General features: G+C 43.1%; 1 long non-coding RNA gene and 1 pseudogene across 2 annotated transcripts; both read right to left on the bottom strand.

Moving 5' to 3' along the window:
* Positions 1 to 1231: 1231 nt before the first annotated feature.
* LOC147573916 (uncharacterized) lies at positions 1232 to 12789 on the bottom strand. Of its 2 annotated transcripts, XR_015244505.1 has the most exons (3): positions 12499 to 12789; positions 12080 to 12174; positions 1232 to 1898 (listed from the first exon to the last, which is right to left on the bottom strand). It is a non-coding gene; the product is annotated as an uncharacterized LOC147573916 (long non-coding RNA). The 2 variants fall into 2 exon arrangements; XR_015244506.1 differs by lacking the exons at positions 12080 to 12174; positions 12499 to 12789 and adding an exon at positions 2335 to 3063.
* LOC147573917 (uncharacterized) lies at positions 4671 to 10012 on the bottom strand (annotated as a pseudogene).
* Positions 12790 to 20009: the final 7220 nt, after the last annotated feature.

Here is a 20009-nt window from a genome sequence, read left to right on the forward strand (position 1 = left end):
ACAAATTCACTGGTTCCCTGGTACCCACCTCGGGTTCAAGTATTCACTAGAATGACTCACAGAACTTAAGAAAACACTTTGCCTATGTTTACCAATTTAGTAATAAAGGATGTAACTTAGGAACAACCAAATGGAAGCGATGCATAGAGCAAGGTTTGGGAAGGTGGGGCGGTGTCTACAAATCTCCTTTGCATCCTCCAGGAATGTCTTCCTCTCAGCACATCAGTGTGTTCACCAGTCCAAAAGCTCTCTGAATCTCCTTGTCCACCAGTTCTTATAAACAAATCTCCAGCCTCCCTCCCCTCCCTAGAGATTTAGATGTGGGGGCTGAAAGTTCCCACCTTCCTTCTGGTGATGCTTCCCCATGCTGAAGCTTTCGAGGAGTGCCAACCCAAGTCACCTTATTAGCATAAACTCAGGTGTGGTCAAAATGGGCTCTTAATGAATGACAAGACACTCCTATCACTCAGGAAATTCTAGGGGTTTGTTCCAGGAATGAGGGACAATGACCAAATATATGTTTTGTTATATCACAGATATCCAACTGCTCCAATACCACTCATTGAAAAGGCTATCCTTTCCCCATTGAATAGTTTTGCACAATTGTCAAAAATCAGCTAAGCATGGTTGGTTTTGTGGGTCTGTTTTTGGGTTCTCTATCCATCCCATTGACCTATGTGTGAACCAAAACCACTCTTGGTTACTGTGGCTAAATAGTAAGCCTTAACATCAGTTATTCCTCTCACTTTTCTTCTTTTTCAAAAATTGCTTTTGGGGACACCTGATGGCTCAGTCAGTTAAGCATCCAACTCTTGGTTTCACCTCATGTCATGATCTCATGGTTTGTGAGTTTAAGCCCTGCATTAGGCTCTGTGCTGACAATGTGGATCCTGCTTGGGATTCTCTCTCTGCCCTTCCTCTGCTCATGTTCTCTTTTCCTCTCAAATAAACTTAAAAAAAAAATTGTTCCAAAAACAATTGTTCCAAAAACATTTTTTTTCTATTCTAAGTCTAGTGCTTTCCCATATCAATTCTGAAATAAGCTTGTCTAGGGGTGCCCGGGTGGCCCAGTAGGTTAAGTGTCTGACTTTGGCTCAAGTCATGATCTTGCAGTCTGTGAGTTCGTGCCCTGCATAGGGCTCTGTGCTGACAGCTCAGCGGCTGGAGCCTGTTTCAGATTCTGTGTCTCCCCTTCTCTCTGTCCCTCCCATGCTCATGCTGTCTTTCTTAAAAAAAGAAAAAAAAAAAAGCTTGTCTACGTCTACAAAAGATCTTGCTGGGACTTTGATGAAAATTGTATTTTGTACACTTTTTATATGTTTTCTTGCCTAATTGCATTGGCTAGTACTTCCAATATGATTTCAGTAGCAGTGGGGGTATCTGTCATCCTTATGTGTGGTTCACCATAATGATGTTGGCTATATGTTATTTACATATGCCCTTTTCAGATTAAGGAAATTCCTCTTTATTCTTAGTTTGCTATCATTATTATGAAAGGATAATGAATTTTGTAAAGGTTCTGTCTGCATGTATTTGTGAGATCATGCAGTATTTGTTCTTTAGTCTGTTAATACGATGGGTTACATTGACTGGTTTTCAAATATTGAAACAGCCTACATTTCCAGGATAAACCCCCTGGTCATGTTGCATTGCTGCTCTTATATATTACAGAATTCAATTTGCTGATATTTTAATGAGAATATCTGTGTTTATATTCATGAGGGATATCACTCTGTAGTTTTCTTGTCATTGTCTGGTTTTAGAATCCAGGTAATGCTGACCTTATAAAATGAATCAAGTGTGTCTTCCTTTTATTTTCTGAAAGTGTGGAACTGGCATCATTTCTTCCTTAACTGTTGGGTGGAATTCATCAACAAAACTATCTGGGTCTGGCAGTTCTTTTGAAAAAAACAAAAAAACAAAAAACATCAACTTCTTCAACAGATATAAGCCTATTCAGTTTACTAGTTTACTTGTACAGTAAATTTTGATAGTTTGTCTTTAAGAAATTGTGCCCCTTTACCTAACTTATTGAATTTATGAACACAGAATTGTCCAAACAGGACTAGGTTTTTTGCAACCTCTGTGGGATGGAAATATACCACAATGGAATGAGCACTGGGTAACATCTTCCATCTCATCCCAATATATGCCATTACTCTGGGGGCACACCTACCCAATGGTCAACCCATCAAGACCTCATCTTCTCAGTGCCTAGAGCTTTGCCTCCACTTGTGTCAGGCATTCATACACACTCCAGCTGCCATCATCCACATTCTTGAGATTCTAGCCCTCTTGTCCTCCTGCCCAGGTAGCTTCTTCAACTCTACCCACCTTGGGAGGCCTCCAGGCAATCATGTATACCAGAGTTTGGGAAGCAATGCCATCTATGAACTATGGGTGATATGGTTGTTGGGAAGGCCACTGGTGTACCTTCTATTTTAGCCTCCCGAGTCAGAGAAGAGTAACATCAGTGTCATCACCATTAACAGCAATAGCAACAAAATCAACAACAATAACAAAACATCAACAACACGAGCAGCAGTAATAATAAGAGAACAATAATAGCAACAACAAGGGTGTGAACATGAGCACAGAAGCAACCAATACACACTAAAAACTGTTACATCCCAGACCTTCTCCACACCTAACTTCTCTTAATCCAAATGAGCTAGGGCTTGTCTACATTTTATAAATGAGGAAGTAAGGCACAATAATTCACCTAGGGGCACCTGGGTGGTTCAGTTAGGTAAGCGCCCAACTCTTGGTTTCAGCTCAGGTCATGATCTCATGGTTTCATGAGTTGGAGCCCCACACTGGGCTCTGTGCTGACAGTGTGGAGCCTGCTTGGGATTCTCTCTCTCCCTCTCTTTCTGCCCCTCTCCCACTCACATGGTCTCTCTTTCAAAAATAAACTTAAAAATAATGTTTAAAGAAAAAATAATTCACCTAAGGTCACAGAGCTATTGAGATGTAAACGCATGAGAAACCCAAGGATGACTGAAGTCAAAAGATGCACTCTTACCCATGACACTAACACTCACAGGGCATGGTCCTGGTCCAATGTTTTCATGCAATTTCATACAATTTTTCTTCAACTGGGATTGCATATCTTGTACAGGCCTTCTGAGCAACCAAGGGTTTGCTACTTAAATGAACACTCATTGACAATCAGGCACAGTGTTTTCTTTTATAAACAAAAAGTCCAAAGTGCAACCATGCATACACATTATACTGTACAGAGGATATTTCAATATATAAGTTAGAACAGAAGCCCTATGAAGGCAAAAAATTCTCTATTTACCAGCTTGTTAAAAGCTTATGTATAGTTTTGCATATTGCCTCCCTCCACATTGTAAGAATTTTCAACCCTACAAGATAACAGTTACAACTAATACAGGCTACAAGAAAGAAATTAGGTAACATTTAATATCCAGCAATGGAGGAGGACTATATCACCCTCTTTTGCTCCCACAAATATGCCATTAATTGTTACCCCAGTAACAGCCTTTTCCTTCAAAGCTCTAGTCTTTCCTCAAAGGGATCAATCTCACTACTCATTCAGTTCTTCTTCCTTTTGATATTACTGTTATCAGAGAACAATTAATGGTAATATGCACATCTTATGTGTTTCTAAGGAAAAAAGGCTGCCAATTAACATACAGCATGCCATTAATTACCCTGATCTGTCAAAATGTCAAAATGAAAAGAACATGTATATTAAAATAAATTAAATACTGTGACTCAAATTCTGTGTCAGGACTAACTTCCAGGCACACATTTTTCCCTAGAATTGTGTTAAAAACCTGATTGTGGATTTGTAATGGGATGAATGTCCTATACTGGGTGTTTCCTCCAGAACTCATTCTCTGATGCACTAGTTGTGCTGCCCAATGAAGTAGTCACCAGATGTGCAGACACACAGAATTAGAAATGTAACGTGTGCCATATGTTTAAATGATAGTATCTGGGATATAGGTGGGTAGAATAAAATGTTATTGACATTAATTTCACATGTTCCTTTTTTTTTTTTTTTTTTTTAATGTGGCCACGTGGGGCACCTAGGTGTCTCACTCAGTTGAGCAACCAACTTCTGCTCAGGTCATGATCTCATGGTTTGTGAGTTTGAGCCCCGCATCAGGCTTGTTGCTGTCAGCCTGTCAGCGCAGAGCGTGCTTTGGATCCTCTATCCTCCTCTCTCTCTCCCAAAACATTAAAAAAAATTGTTTTAATTAAAAATGTGGCCACTAAAAAAAAAATTGAACTTATGTATGTGGTTCACATTATATTTCTATCAGACAGAGCTACTCTGGAAGATCAGATCTCCAACTGAAAGCTTTCCCATGTAGACTATATGTTGGCTGTCTGTCTCGGGTCTAAGATGTCTTACCACACAAAGGTTAACATCAACTTACTTTTCAATATTATCACTCTATATTGGCTAGTACAAAAACTCATTCTTTCTACCCAAGAGTTTTGGCAAGAGTTCTTACCAAAACCCCAACTCTTCACATTAACCAAATCTTCTGATACAAGGACAGGCAATAATTCAAATTTAAAAGTAACCATAGCAAAAGAATTCTCCCAATTTCTTATGCAGACACAATGTCTCAAAAGTTTCTGATCCAAGGAGGAAAGGATGAACTCCACTATTTTCAAAGAGCTGCTCATCAATATGAAGTCTCTGACAATGAGTAAGTAAAGGGAATCTGATAGAGCTCTGTCATAGTCACTGAATCCCCCACAGGTGTCTCTTTAGTGTGATAATTCCCATGTCTAATAAAAGCATACCTATTCTGGAAATTTTCCCCACATTTGAAACACTGGTACAAGGTCTCCTGAGCATATATCTTCTGGTGTTTGTCCAGAACGCAGCTGTCCCAGAAAGTTTTGCCATACTGACTGTTCTCACAGGGCTTCCCACCAGTATGAGTCCTCTGGTGCTGAATGAGACCAGTGATATTCCTGAAGTTTCTGACACTGGTTATAGCCATACGGCTCCTCAATAGTATGCATCTCTGGTGCCAGAGCACTCAATGAGAGTTAAGAGCTCTCAATGAAAGTTTTCCCACATTCTTTACAGTCATAATGTTTCTCTCCAGAATGATTTTTTTCAAGATTTTATTTACTTATTTTTGAGAGAGAGCACATGCGCACATTGAGCATGAGAGGGGCAGAAGGAAGAGAGATAATCTCAAGCAGGCTCCTGCTGCGGGGCTCAATCCCACAACCCTGTGATCGTGACCTGAACCCAAATCAAGAGTTGGAACTCAATGGACTGAGCCACAAAGGCACCCCTAAAGATTTTAAGTAATCTTTACACCCAAATTGGGGCTCCAACTTACAACCTGAGATCGAGTCGCATGCCCTACCGACTGAGTCAACCAGGCACCACAGAATGATTTTTTTTAATGCACAATGAGGTGACCACTGCAGTTGAAGGATTTTCTACAATCCACATACTTTCAGGATCTCTCTCTGGTGTGACTTCTCTTATATTTAATAAAGCATGAGATATCAGTGAAGGCCTTTCCACACTCCATAATACACAGGGCTTCTCTCTTGTGTGAATTCTCAAATGGACAATAAGGTAGTAGATATTGGAGACATTTTTCACACTCATATCTATATGGTTTTTCTCCAGTATGAAATCTGTGATGCAAAACAAGGGAAGAGTAGTGGCTGAAGGACATCCCACAGTGGTTGCACTCATGGGGGTTCTCCCTTGTGCAGGTCCTCTTGTGATTGATAAAGGCAGAGATGGCACTGAATGCTTTCCCACAACTATTGAATTTATAAGGTTTCTCTCCTGTATAGATTCTTCAATGCACAATCAGGTTGTAATTCTTGGAGAAGGATTTTCCACAGTCAGTACAAGTATAAAATCTCTCCAGTATGAGTCCTCAGGTACCAAAGAAGTGAGATTTCTATCTGATGGATTGTCCACATTTGTTGAAGTCATGGCATTCATCTCATTATTTCTCCTCTGCTCATGAGAGCCAGTGCCCTGATCAAACACTTCATCACATTCCATCCCTTTGTGTGGCTGCCTTTCTCCAACAATTATATCCTGTTCAGTAAGAGGTACAGAATGGTTGTAAAATCACCACTTTTGTTACAACTGGAGGGCCCATCTCCTGTTAGATTTCCACCAATGTGGCCAAGTTGACCAACTTGACTGATGGCTATTCTACAGTCATAATTTTCATCAAGTGTGTGACCTTCACTATATGTGTGTGTGTCTGTGTGTGTATTTATATGTATATTTACATTTATTTATATTATATATATCAGGAATGCTTAACATCTGAATCATATTCACGGAAAGCTTCTGTTGCAGGACCTTTCTGAGACAGAGCAAAGACCGAGCAGGGGCAGTTGCGTGGCTCAGTTGGTTAAGTGTCCAACTCTTGATTTCAGCTCAGGTCATGATCTCATGGTTCTCTGGAATGAACCCCATGTTGGGTTCTGTGCTGACAGCACAGAGCCTGCTTGGGATTCTCTCTCTCTGCCCTTTCCCTGCTCATGCTTTCTCTTTCCCTGTCAAGATAAATAAACTTAAAAAAATAGACTGAGCAGACACCCATGCTTTCTCCATATTCACAACCACCACAGCCTCTCACCAAACCCACTGTGTTCTATTGGGTGGATGCTGTTTGCATCAAATGCTTCTCTGGGTTTTTGTGAAGCATTTCTACCTGTTCCTCACATTCCCATTTTTCTCCTAATGCATATAAACAGGAATAATCCTTCATGAATCTTTCCATCATCAGGAAATTAAGTGGTTCCACTCCAACAACATCCTGCCTTGATGCTTTCATTTTGACCTTTGTTTTCTTTTCTTTTTTTTTTTTTAACTTTTTTTAATGTTTATTTACTTCTGAGAGAGAGAGAGAGACAGAGAGAGAGAAAGAGAGCAAGCAGGGGAGGGGCAGAGAGAGAGGGAGACAGAATCCCAAGCAGGCTCCGTGCCGTCAGCACAGAGCCCGATGTGGGGCTCGAACCCATGAACCATGAGATCATGACCCAAGCCAAAATGAAGAGTTGGATGCTTAACCAACTGAGCCACCCAGGTGCCCCTGACCTTTGTTTTCTAAGCTAGAAGAGAAAAGGGAGAAAATATTTGAATCCTTAAAAGGAAGGGAAAAAGGAAGTTAAAGTGTGGCATGTAAATATTTAAATTGGTCAGGTGCAAATCTACTAAAAGTGATCCTCTGTCCACCCCATAAGAGTAATTTCATTTGTAGGTGTATAACCAAGAGAAATATGTCTGTACAATCAGAGTAACACGGTTCATAACAACCTAAGACTGGACACTACCCAAATGTCCAAAACTAGGGAGTAGATGAATCAACTGTGGTTTATTCACATGATGAAATACTACATGTCAACAAAAACAAATGAACTACAAGTACACAAAACAAAATGGGTAAATCCCTCAAGCATAATGTTAGGGGCGCCTGGGTGGCGCAGTCGGTTAAGCGTCCGACTTCAGCCAGGTCACGATCTCGCGGTCCGTGAGTTCGAGCCCCGCGTCGGGCTCTGGGCTGATGGCTCGGAGCCTGGAGCCTGTTTCTGATTCTGTGTCTCCCTCTCTCTCTGCCCCTCCCCCGTTCATGCTCTGTCTCTCTCTGTCCCAAAAATAAATAAACGTTGAAAAAAAAAATTTAAAAAAAAAGACGCAAAGTATGTTTACTTCATGAAAATTTTAAGCTGTACACTTACATTTTTCAGCATGCATATTTCCATGGAAATTTCTCAAAAATCATACACACATCCCAAAATAAGCCAGGCACCCATAGATTTTGTTCAGGTATAGACCTGTAGGGCAGGAAGAGCTCATGATGATGGTAAAAGAGGGAGCCATTTATATAGAATAAAAATAGCTTTAGAGATTTTTATTTTTTTTTTAATTTTTTTTTCAACGTTTATTTATTTTGGGACAGAGAGAGAGAGACAGAGCATGAACGGGCGAGGGGCAGAGAGAGAGGGAGACACAGAATCGGAAACAGGCTCCAGGCTCTGAGCCATCAGCCCAGAGCCCGACGCGGGGCTCGAACTCACGGACCGCGAGATCATGACCTGGCTGAAGTCGGACGCTTAACCGACTGCGCCACCCAGGCGCCCCAGCTTTAGAGATTTTTAATTTTAGTAGAGGACGAAGACTATCTCCCAAAGAAGACTGGCTTACCAGAGGAGGAGTCGGGAGGAGGGTGGATTTTTAAGGAAAACTCTCCCACTTCCCTCTCCCAAAGCATGAGTAAGCAGCATCCTGGCCCTCCCTACCAGGGAACTCTAAGGCTGGGGCACTTGGGTGGCTCAGGTGGCTTAGCATCTGACTCTGGATTTAGGTTCAGGTCATGATCCCATCATCAAGTCCACACTGAGTGTGGAGCCTGCTTAAGATCCTCTCTCTTCTCTGCTCCCTCACTCTCTCTCCAAATTAACAAATTAGGAATAGAAGGAAGTACTTCAACATAATCAAGGTCATATATGAAAAACCCACAGCTAACATCCTCAACAGTGAAAGACTGGAAGCTTTTCCTCTAAGATGACAACACAGGACGGCCACTTTCACCACCTTCATGCAGCAGTTGGTACCATCTGCAGAGCTCATTCAAAGTTCACTTGTACTCACTCGGGTGTGTTGGAGCTCTATGCCATTTTAGGATGTGTATCTTGGTATAACAGTTCTACCCAGAGCTATTAGGCAAGAAACAGAAATAAAAGACATCTAAATTGGAAAGGAAGAGGCAAAATTATCTTTATTTGCAAATGACATGATCTTATATATTAGAAAACACTAAAGATTACACATGCACACACCATTACAATTAATAGACAAATTCAGTAAAGTTGCAAAATATAAGATCAACATACAAAAATCAGTTGCATTTTTATACACTAACAATAAACAATCTTAAAAGGAAATTTTTTAAACTGTATTTACAATAGCACCAACAAGACTGAAATATTTGTTAAATAATCACAGAGAAGGGGCACCTGGGTGGCTCAGTCAGTTAAGCATCCAACTCTGGTTTCGGTTCAGGTCATGATCTCACAGGTCATGGGTTTGAGTCCTGCATCAGGCTTTACACTGGTAGTGCAGAGCCTGCTTGGGATTCACTCTCTCTGCCCCTCCCCCATCCAAGCTCTTTCTCTCTCTCTAAATAAATAAATAAACATTAAAAAAAATAATAACCACAAAGAAGAACAGATTAGTGGTTGCCAGAAAGTAGGGAGAGAGGGTAGGGAGCAGGGTGGCTGAATAGGAGGAGCATGAGGGAGTTCTGCAGTGACATCAAGTCAAGCATCTAGACTGTGGTTGCCATACCAAGATACACATCCTAAGATGGCATGGAGCTCCAACACACCCAAATGAGTACGAGTGAACTTTGAATGAGCTCTGCAGATGGTACCGATGCCAGGTTCTGGCTTTGACCCTGTCCTACAGTTGTGCGAGATGTTACCCATGGAAGAGGCTGGGTAAAAGACGCACAGGCCCTCTCTGTACATTTCTTTGTGCCTTCCCATGAATCTATAATTATTTCAAATAAAGAAGCTTAAAGGAAACAAAAACGGTACAAGACCCTCGATAGGACCTGGCCTGAAATAACAGGAATAAAGGCAATAGGGTAACTAGGAAAGTTGGAATAGGGATGGGTTACCAGATGATAACAGGAAACTACTGTTAGCTTTCTTAGGTGTGACAATAGTATTATGGTTGTGTGGAAGAATGTCCTTATTCTTAGAATATACGTCCTAAAATTTTTAGGGGTACTTACTTTCAAATGCTTATATACATACACATAAAGAAATATCTATATGTGCACACACAAGTAAATACACACATAAACATACATATACACTCATATACATGTATACATATACAAAAATATACACACATGCATACATAAACACATCTACATTTATATACATACAAAAATCCATACATACCCCCCTCAGCAACAACACATAAAACACATGCATATAAATATACACAAATACCCATATGCGCAAACATACATACATGTATAAAATACATTATAAACACATAATACATAACTTATATGTTGCATACATAAAAATTGAGGTGGTGGGTGATGGGTGCTCATTATACTCTTCTCTCAATTTTTCTCAATATTTCAGAAACTTGTCAAAAGAGAAACTAGGCAGGGGATATGTTAATGCTTCCAGAGAGAGGTACTACACCAAGGGATCAGCATTCATTATTACTTAGGTGAGAAAGAATTTATAACAGTTTTCTCAAAAGGTATTCAAGAGATAGTTATAGGTATTCTGAGGAGTGGGGGGGCGGGCGGTGGAATACGTTACCAGTTGGGAGCTATAAGAAAACCACAGAGTTACTACCCCGGGAAAATGCTGACTTGTAAAACCCTTTCTGCACAGTAAGTTTGATGCAGGAGAAAACAGGGAAGCCAGGAGTGTTCGCCTGGAATAACTGGGATCCAGACAGGGCAAGGCTGCCCACTCAGTTTCCTCCAACCAGCTCCAGAATCACCTGGCCCTATACAGCTGCTCCCCAAAGCTGGCAACTGATTCAAGTTGAAAACTATTTAATCTCTTTGCTCTATGACCTAAGTAAGTTTCTGAAAACTCGCAAGTAAATAAAAGCAGGGCAAATAGAATTCTATTTTATTATTGTAGTTGACAATGGTACATTAGTTCCAGGTGTACAACATAGTGATTGGACAAATTTATCCAGTATGCTATGCTCACTACAAGTCTAGCAACCACCTGCCACCATACAATGCAATTACAGTATTACGGACTATATTCCTTATGCTGTGCCTTTTATTCCCAAGACTTTACAATTGTATTTTAGATTCTACAGGGAAGCACCCTACTTATATAAAACTTGCATCCAATCCACTTAAATATTTTACTATTAAAAATCTCACTACAAAATATAATACATGCTTATTACAGAAAACTTGGAAAACAAAGTACAAAGAAAATTAAGTCCTGGGTGCATTTATTTCCTGTTTTCTTCCTAGAGAATCATTTTGATATAGTTAGAGTCAAACTGTGTATATACAATTCGGGGTCTTTTTTTTTTTGTTTTTCCCAGTAAATATTATATTATGGGTAGCTTCCATATCATTAACATGTCTTCATAGGCAGAAAAAATGGTGCAGCTCCTTTGAAGAACAAATTTGGGTTGAAATAAAAAATGCAAAGCAATGTGGTAGATCAACATTAAAAATTCAAAACTGGAGGGCCTGGGTGGTTCAGTGTGTTGAGTGTCCGACTTCAGGTCATGATCTCGCAGTTCATGAATTCAAGACCCACACGAGGCTCACTGCTGTCCGTGTGGAACTCACTTCAGATCCTCTGTCCCCCTCTCTGTCCCTCCCCGGCTTGTGCTCTCTCAAAAATAAACAAACACAGGGGTGCCAGGGTGGCTCAGCTGGTTGAGAGGTTGAGCGTCCGACTTCCACTCAGGTCATGATCTCACGGTTCGTGAGTTCGAGCCCCACATTGGGCTCTGTGCGGACAGCTCAGAGCCTGGAGCCTGCTTTGGACTCTGTGTCTCCCTCTCTCTCTGCTCCTCCCCCACTCATACTCTGTCTCTCAGAAATAAATAAATGTTAAAAAAAAAAACTTAAAAAAGTTAAAAAAATAAACTTTTTTTAAAAATAAAAAAAAATTAAAAATACAAAACTTGATCTAAGAGGACCTCACAGGGGCTCCTGGGTGGCTCAGTCGGTTAAACGGCTGACTTCAGCTCAGGTCATGATCTCGCGGTCCCTGAGTTCGAGCCCCACGTCGGGCTCTGTGCTGACCGCTCAGAGCCTGGAGCCTGTTTCAGATTCTGTGCCTCCCTCTCTCTCTGCCCCTCCCCTGTTCATGCTCTGTCTCTCTCTGTCTCAAAAATAAATAAACGTTAAAGAAAAAGAATTAAAAAAAAAAAAAATAAGAGGACCTCACAGTCAGTGTTGTTTCATCAAACTTTTGCTCCATTTACATATGCATGTGAGTCATGAATGTAAATGTGTTTCTTCTAATGCCTGGGTCAAACATAACTTGAAAATCCCCAGGCTGGAGAAATCCTTACCTGATTTACAAAGACACATGTTCAAGATGCCCGCTAAAGCACTGTAGGGACGGCTGAAAAACTGCAAACTTCCCAGCTGTGCATCAGAGCTGGGGCTTGGGTTGGGGGAATAAATGGTGGCATTTCACAAGGTAGAATTACCGCACAAGAGCGAAAATGGTACATGAAGAAATGGAAGACTGGAGAGGCACACTACAGAAGTTCACACATCAAACACATCAAACCCAAACACACACACACACACACACACAAACCATACCCATACAGCTCAAAGCTATAGATATTATAAAGGGCAAAGCTCAACAACATGCTGAAGACAACGGTTAAGTGCTAGCTGTGTCACAAACCCCTTCTGAGATCTCAAGTCTGGAGAGGGCCAGCTTTTTCATTCACTAAGCAAATGTTTACTCAACACCTACTGTGTGCCAGGCCCTGTTCTTGGTAGGAATGAATCAGCGGTGGATGAGACAGATGAAGACCACTGCCGGGTGCAGCTGGCTTTCTAGTGGGGAAGACACAAAGAGCCAACTGCAAGATATCTCCATCAAACGCTCTGCAAACTCAGGATGCACATAGACCTGGGTCAGTTTTCTGAGTTAGTACTGGCATCCCTGACTGCCCCAATCTCTACCCACTGTCCAAAACTGACAAACCAAGCAGATTCAAGGAGCACACTGCTCAAGGAAGGAGGCAGAACTCTGATTTTTCGATCTGATGCAAACTCCTAACCACCTGCAACGCCCCAGCAAACAGTTACTAGGCCAGCAGCCCCAGCACTAGGGCCCCTGAGGATTCTGGCTGCTACTGAGGGGGCCATGGGAGGCTCGGAGCACAGAAGTGGCAAGATCTGACACGTGAGCTCCCAGTGGCTACCGAAGAGGAACAGATAGTGGGGAGCGCAGAAGGCAGGGGTGCAGGGAGGAGGTGCCTGTTAGAGAAGCTGGTGGCCCAACGGTTGAGTTTTGGAAATACCTTACAGGTAAAGACATGGGATTTGGGGGCAGAAATGATATGGGGCTGGGGAAAGAAAACCATCAAGGAGGACGTTGAGGATTATGGGCAGAAGAAGGAGTCGCCGTTTACAGAGGCTGGAAGGAGTGGGTTTGGGGGAGACCAGAGGCTCGGCTGAGGACCCCGAAGTCTGAGTTGTCCTTCGCGGGGTAGGGGACAGCTTCAGGGCATTAGGGGCCTGTGGGGAGGGGCAACCCAGTCCACGACAGGGGATTAGGGGTGGGGGTGAAGCCTGGGAGGGCGAATTCGGTGGGAAGGGGAGGAAGGAAACATTCACAGGCACCCCAAAGGCTCGATGAAGCGAATCGGTCTTTGGAAGGGGGTAGGCGAGGGCGCAGGACCAGGGCTGTGGGAGGAGGAACACGCAGGAAACACAGAAGGCTGTGGGAGCCCAAACCTTGTGGGAGGGAGAGGAGAGGGAGAGAGAAGGGGCGTCCACCCGTGCAGGGTGGGAGCAGGAGGCGCGCACCTGAGTGGAGAGAAAAGGCACCCGGCGCCCCAGGATGCGGAGTCCGCGCCCAAGGGGAGAAGGAAAGTCCGCGTGGGAGAAGAGGGGAGAGGGGTCCGTGCCCACCGGCCGAGCGAAGACAACGAGGGTCTGCACTGCACGGGGCCAGCAAAAGGCGGAGGGGGGGCGTCCCACTCCGGACCCCCCCAGCCGCCCCCCCACTCGGAGCTGGGCCGCTGTGACCTGCCGGTCCTCTATCTGGGACTCACCGGAAGCCGGAGAAACCGCCAGAAGGGAACTCACCTCCGGCGGCGCGCGCCGCTCGTTTTGTGTGCGTGCGCGCGCGCCAGATTCCCGGATGAGGTTTCTCCAGCGAGGCCTCGGGGCGGGTGGGCCCGGGCGTTCGTGAGGGGGGACTGGTCCAGTAATTTGTCCGTTTTTCCACTGCATTTCCTTTCTTATTGAGATGCCGAGTTCTTTATAACTTTTGGATATCAGTCCTTTGTTGCGTCTATGAGCGACAATTACCTTCTCCCACTCCGTCGCTTGCCTTTCCACTTGCATAATACACTTACATAATACTTTCTAATGAACACAGTTCTGAATTTTAATACAGCCAGCCTTATCAATTTTCCTTGGTTTAGTTGAGAAACGTTTGTCTATGCCAAGATCACAAAGATGCTTTGTATTTTCATCTGCACGATATCGTTTTGCCTTTCACATTTAGAGCTACAATCCTCATGAACTGATTTTTGTGGATAGTAGGGGGTCGTCAAACTACAGTAAATCCACCTGTTTTTGTATGGTCCAAGAGTTAAGGATGGCTTTTACATTTTTAGATGTTGTAAAAAAAAAAAAAATCAAAAGAATGGTATTCATGACACTTGAAAATTATATGAAATTCAAGTTTCAGAGTCCATAAATAAAAATGTATTGGAATGCGACCATGCCCATTTGCTTACAAATTGTGGCCGCTTTCACACTACAACAGTTGAGTCTAGTAGTTGTAGCAGAGACCATATAGTGTGCAAAGCCTAAAATACTATCTTTACAGAAAATTTGCTGACTCCTGATTGTATAGTGAGATATGATCACTGGATTTTAACTATTTAAAAATGTTTGCAAAACCAGGAGATATTACTTCTTACGCACTAGGATATCTGTAACCCAAAGACACAGTAACACGTGTTGATAAGGATGTGGAGAAATCAGAATGCTTATACACTGTTGGTGGGAATGTAAAATGGTACAATTGTTGTGAACAAATTTGGCAATCCCTCAAAAGCTTGAACAGAGAGTTACCACCATGTAACCCAGCAGTTCCACTCGAAAGTATCTACTCAAGGGGTGCCTGGGTGGCTCAGGGTTGAGCTCCTACTCTTGATTTCGGCACAGGTCATGATCCCAGGGTTGTTGGATCAAGCCCCTCAATGGGCTCCACGCTGAACGTGGAGCCTGCTTGAGATGCTCGCTCTCTCTCTCTCTCTCTCTCCCTCCCCCCCCCCGCCCCATTCCTCTCCCCAGCTCATGTATGCTCTAAAAATAAATAAATTAATTAAAAAAATAAATGCAAAGTATCTCAAGAGTGTTGAAAGCATATATCCACTAAAAACTTGTACATGAAGGATCATAGCAGCATTATTCATAATAGCCAAAAAGTGGAAACAATCCAAATGTCCACTGACGAATGAATGGATAACAAAAGTTGGCATATCCACACAATGGATTATTATTCAGTCATAAGGAGTGAAGTACTGACACATGCTGCAACATTGATGAACATTGACAATATAATGTTAAATGAAATAAGCCAGTCAAAATGGACCACTATTGTATGATTCTATTTCTATGAAATGTCCAGAGCAGTTAAATCTGTGGCTAGATTAGTGGCTGCCAGGGACTGGGAGAAGGAAGAAATGAAAAGTGACTGCTAATTGGTATTTGCTTCCTTTAGGAGGCTAATGAAATGTACTGGAATTAAAGAATGGTGGGGGTGCCTGGGTGGCTCAGTCAGTTTAGTGTCTGACTTTGGCTCAGGTCATGATTTCACAGTTCATGACTTCAAACCCCACATTGGGCTCTATGCTGACAGCTCAGAGCTTGGAGCGTGCCTTAGATTCTGTATCTCCCTCTCTCTCTGCCCCTTGCTTGCTCACACTCTTATCTCTCTCTCTCAAAAATAAATAAACATTAAAAAAAAAAAAGAGGGGCGCCTGGGTGGCTCAGTCGGTTGGGTGTCCGACCTCGGCTCAGGTCATGATCTCGCAGTCGGTGAGTTCAAACCCCGTGTCGGGCTCTGTGCTGACAGCTCAGAGCCTGGAGCCTGTTTCAGATTCTGTGTCTCCCTCTCTCTCTGACCTTCCCCCATTCATGCTCTGTCTCTCTCTGTCTCAAAAATGAATAAACGTTAAAAAAAAATGCTTTTTTTTTTTTAAAAAAAAAGAATGGTTATGGGTGCACAACCTGGTGAAAATATTAAAAACCACTGAAACACACACTTAATTGTTTAACTTAAAAATTGTTTAATCTAGGGGCCCCTGGGTGGTTCACTCCGTTAAGCATCCAACTCTTGGTTTTGGCTCAGGTCATGATCTCACAGTTCGTGGGATCAAGCCCCATGTTGGGCACTGCACTGGCAGTTTAGAGCCTGCTTGGAATTCTCTGTCTCCTTCTCCCTCTGCCCCTCCCCCACTCTGTCTCTCTAAAAATAAATAAATAAACTTTAAAAATTTTTTTAAAAATTGTTTAATCTATTTTACCAGAAATGGCTACTGATTCAGCTGAATTCCTTTGGTCACACTAAGCCCAGACGTCCATATACTTTTGTATTTGCTATTTTTTCTCCAGGGACTTGCTTATACATACTCTCAACCTCTTTATCTCTTGGGGTCTTAGTGTTGCTCTTGTAAATGTGGATTTTTTTATTTGGCAAAGGCAGCCTTGCACCCCATACCCACCTCTTCTCCAGTGAATCCATTTCTCTAACCATTGCCCATGAAGGGTTTCCACCTATGGCTTTATTGCCCCTCTCTGGTATTCGATGGGTGGAGTCTCTCCTCCCTAAATCTGTTCTCTCTTGGTCCGTAACATCACCCACCCTGGCTTCCCTCCTCCCTCCTAGGCCATTTCTTCATCTGGCTGCCTCCTTTGTTTTTCCCACAATCAATTGCTTCTTTGGCCACCATCCCTAGTGCTCACCTAACATAATGAGAAGTCTACAAGGCTCTGGCCTACCTCACCCTGCCCGCTCTCCTCATCTCTTTCTCTCTGATGCCCCACATCCCCTCCTGCATCATCACGTACCGTACCAGTCCCTGTGTGCAGCAGTCTTCCTTCCCTACCCCCAGGTTAGTCTCTCCTCCTCTTACAGCTTCCTGCTATTATTTTCGTTCTTTTCCCTATTATAGCTCACATTGATGTTTTCACAATTGTTTGATAAATAAACGGCCATCTTGCTTTCTAGCTGGACTGCTCCATGAGGCTGGACACACTGTTGTATTCCCAACTATACTCCGCAGGGGATCAATGTGCCAACATCTGAGATACTCATCAAATGTTTGCCAATTTAAATGAACTGAAAGACATATTCCAATGTATTAAAATGATTGCCAACGACATGAGAGATTCTGGACGCAATTTTTTTTTTTTAACGTTTATTTATTTTTGAGACAGAGAGAGACAGAACATGAGTGGGGGAGGGGCAGAGAGAGAGGGAGACACAGAATCGGAAGCAGGCTCCAGGCTCTGAGCCATCAGCCCAGAGCCTGATGCGGGGCTCGAACTCGCAGACCGCGATATTGTGACCTGAGCTGAAGTCGGACGCTTAACCTACTGCGCCACCCAGGTGCCGCTGGACGCAATTTCTTAATCTCATATTTTTCTGTACATTCTGAGTAGAATTGTTAGAATCAGAAAACAACAAAGATATGCACTCAAGATATGGGTGCCCACTGTTCACTAGCACTGGTTCACCTCCATCTTAGTTCAACAAACATTTCTTGGGCACTTGCTGCACGATTCTAAGGGCCAGGATACAGCAGAAACAAGATGTGTACAGTCCAGTAGGGGAGATAAACACATACAATGCATCATGTATCAATAAAGCAAGGAAACAGGATGGGGACTGTGTGTTGAGCAGGGACCGTTGCAATTTTAAATAGAGAAATCAGGAAAGGGCTCACTGAAAAGGTGATGTATAATGAATTTTAAGTGAGGAAGTGAGCCCAAATGTATTGGGGGGAGAGGATCCCACAGCAGAAAGTGATTTCAGAGGTCCTGAGATAACATGACTGGCATTTGAGGAATCGCAGGGAGGCCTTGAGACTGGAACACAGTGACCAAGGTGGGTATCAGAGAAGGGGCTAGGGAGGTGACAGAAGCTGTCAATTAAAAAACACTGCCAGGCCAAGGCACCTGGGTGGCTCAGGGGGTTAAACGTCTCACTCGATTTTGGCTCAGGTCATTTCATGGTTCGTGAGTTCGAGCCCCGCACTGACAGTGTGGAGCTTGTTGGGATTCTCTCTCTCTCTCTCTCTCTCTCTCTCTCTCTCTCTCCCTCCCTCCCTCCCTCTCTCAGAATGAACTTAAAAAACAAAAGCAAAAAAACCATTGCCAGACCAAAGAAATGGAAGACAAAGGAGACAACCTGATTATGGTTGAAGGTACTTGCTTCCTCTCCCCCAGTGAGGATTATCCATCCCTGTCCCAGTGACTTCAGGCTTGTTGTGGACTTGCTTTGACAAGAAAAGGTGAGTGGAAGTGCAGGTGCTATTTCTGAGCAGAAGCTTTCAGAGCCTCTGGATGGATCCACTGGTCCTCCCTTCCCTCTGCCAGGAGGCCAGCAATGCCCCAGAGAGGCTGCTCCCTGGCCGAGCGAAGGCAAAATGAAGTAGAGCACTGGCGTTAGGAGCCCCAAAGACTTTTGCTGTCGTTTGTTACTGTAGCATAACTTACCTTAAGCTGCCTCATACAAGAAACCATTAGAAGTACTGCTTTAAGGTTGAAATTCAGAATGACCAAAAAAAAAAAAAAAATTGACATTTCAAGTGGTGGCAAGGATGTAGATCAACAGGAAATCTCCTTTGTTGCTGGTGGGAGAGTAAAATGGTACCACCACTTTGGAAAGAACTTTGCAGTTTCGTACAAAGTTCAACACAGACTTACCACATGACCCGGCAATTGTGCTCCTAGGTATTTATCCAAGAGAAATGAAAACCTACATGTTAGAGACTGAAGGTTTGTGTCTTGCCCAAATCTATGCTGAACTCCTAAGCCCCAAATAATGGTACTTGGAGGTGGCGGCCTTTGGGGGTGATTAGATCTGAGGGTAGAGCCCACATGAAAAGGATTAATGCCTTTATAAAAGAGACCCCTGAGAGCTCTCTCACCCTTTCTACTACGTAAGGACAGTGAGAAGACAACCAATCTGTGAACAAGGAGGCAGGTTCTCACTAGACACCAAACCTGCCGGTGCCTTGACTGTGTGCTTCCCAGTATCCAGAACTGTGAGAAAGAAGTGTTTGTTATTTAAGCCATTCAGTCTATGGTAGTTTGTTATTGCAGCCTGAGGATAAAGAGAAGTTGAATTTTATTTGAGATCTGTTCTCCTGGAGAAATTCCCTCACCCCTCTGTTCCAAGAAATGGCTAACCACACAAAGGACCACGTTGCTCTCACATATTCCAAGATAAGACCCAGGAAGACAGGGGCTCCACTCCTCCTCAGTTACTCGATCCTTCCTCCTGTCTCCCGTAAGACTCATGGATGACTCCCTTCTTTATCTGACTCTATAAAATTCCAGGCCCCCTTTCTTTTCTTTGAGATATTACACATTGATGAATACAAAGAGGGCTGCGGATTAATGAAACTAGAAATACGGTGGCAACCATCATGAACATCCCGTCTCATATTGGATTAGACAGCACATCTGGACCTTCCACACACATTCTTAGGCTATAGACTTCTTCCAGGATGCTGAAAGGTGTGTTCCTCTCACCCAACCTAGGGTGTGGGAGGTGTTAAGCAGAGGTAAAGGGCATCTCTTCCTTAATTTTTCTGAAATTTCCTTTCACTAATGGCTGTTCATTAATAGGACTTAATTTACTAGACTAGCTCTGGCAATAAGGGCTGTGTGGATTCCCAAGCGGCACCCGGCTGAGTAGGCCGTGCCTACTCTCAAAGCAGACAGAGACTAGCAGAGGATTTTGTTTTTCAAGTTGTGTTTATTAACTTGCTGAGAAAGAAACACACATTGAATACCTCACCAAGCAGGAGCTGGGAAGGTTAAAGGTCTGTAAGAACTAGAATGGGAGTGTGTTAATTTCCTATGGCTGCTGTAGCAAGTTAACACAAGCTTTGTGCCTTAAAAATACACACATATACTCTCTTACAGTTCTGGAAGCCTTAAGTCCAAAAATCACTTTCACTGGCTTCACAAGGTGTCAGCAGGGCTGGTGTCTTCTGGAGGCTGTGG

The sequence above is a fragment of the Puma concolor genome, chromosome E2 (assembly GCF_028749965.1).
Source record: "Puma concolor isolate L17-30 chromosome E2, mPumCon1.1.hap2, whole genome shotgun sequence".
NCBI classification, from domain to species: Eukaryota; Metazoa; Chordata; class Mammalia; order Carnivora; family Felidae; genus Puma; species Puma concolor.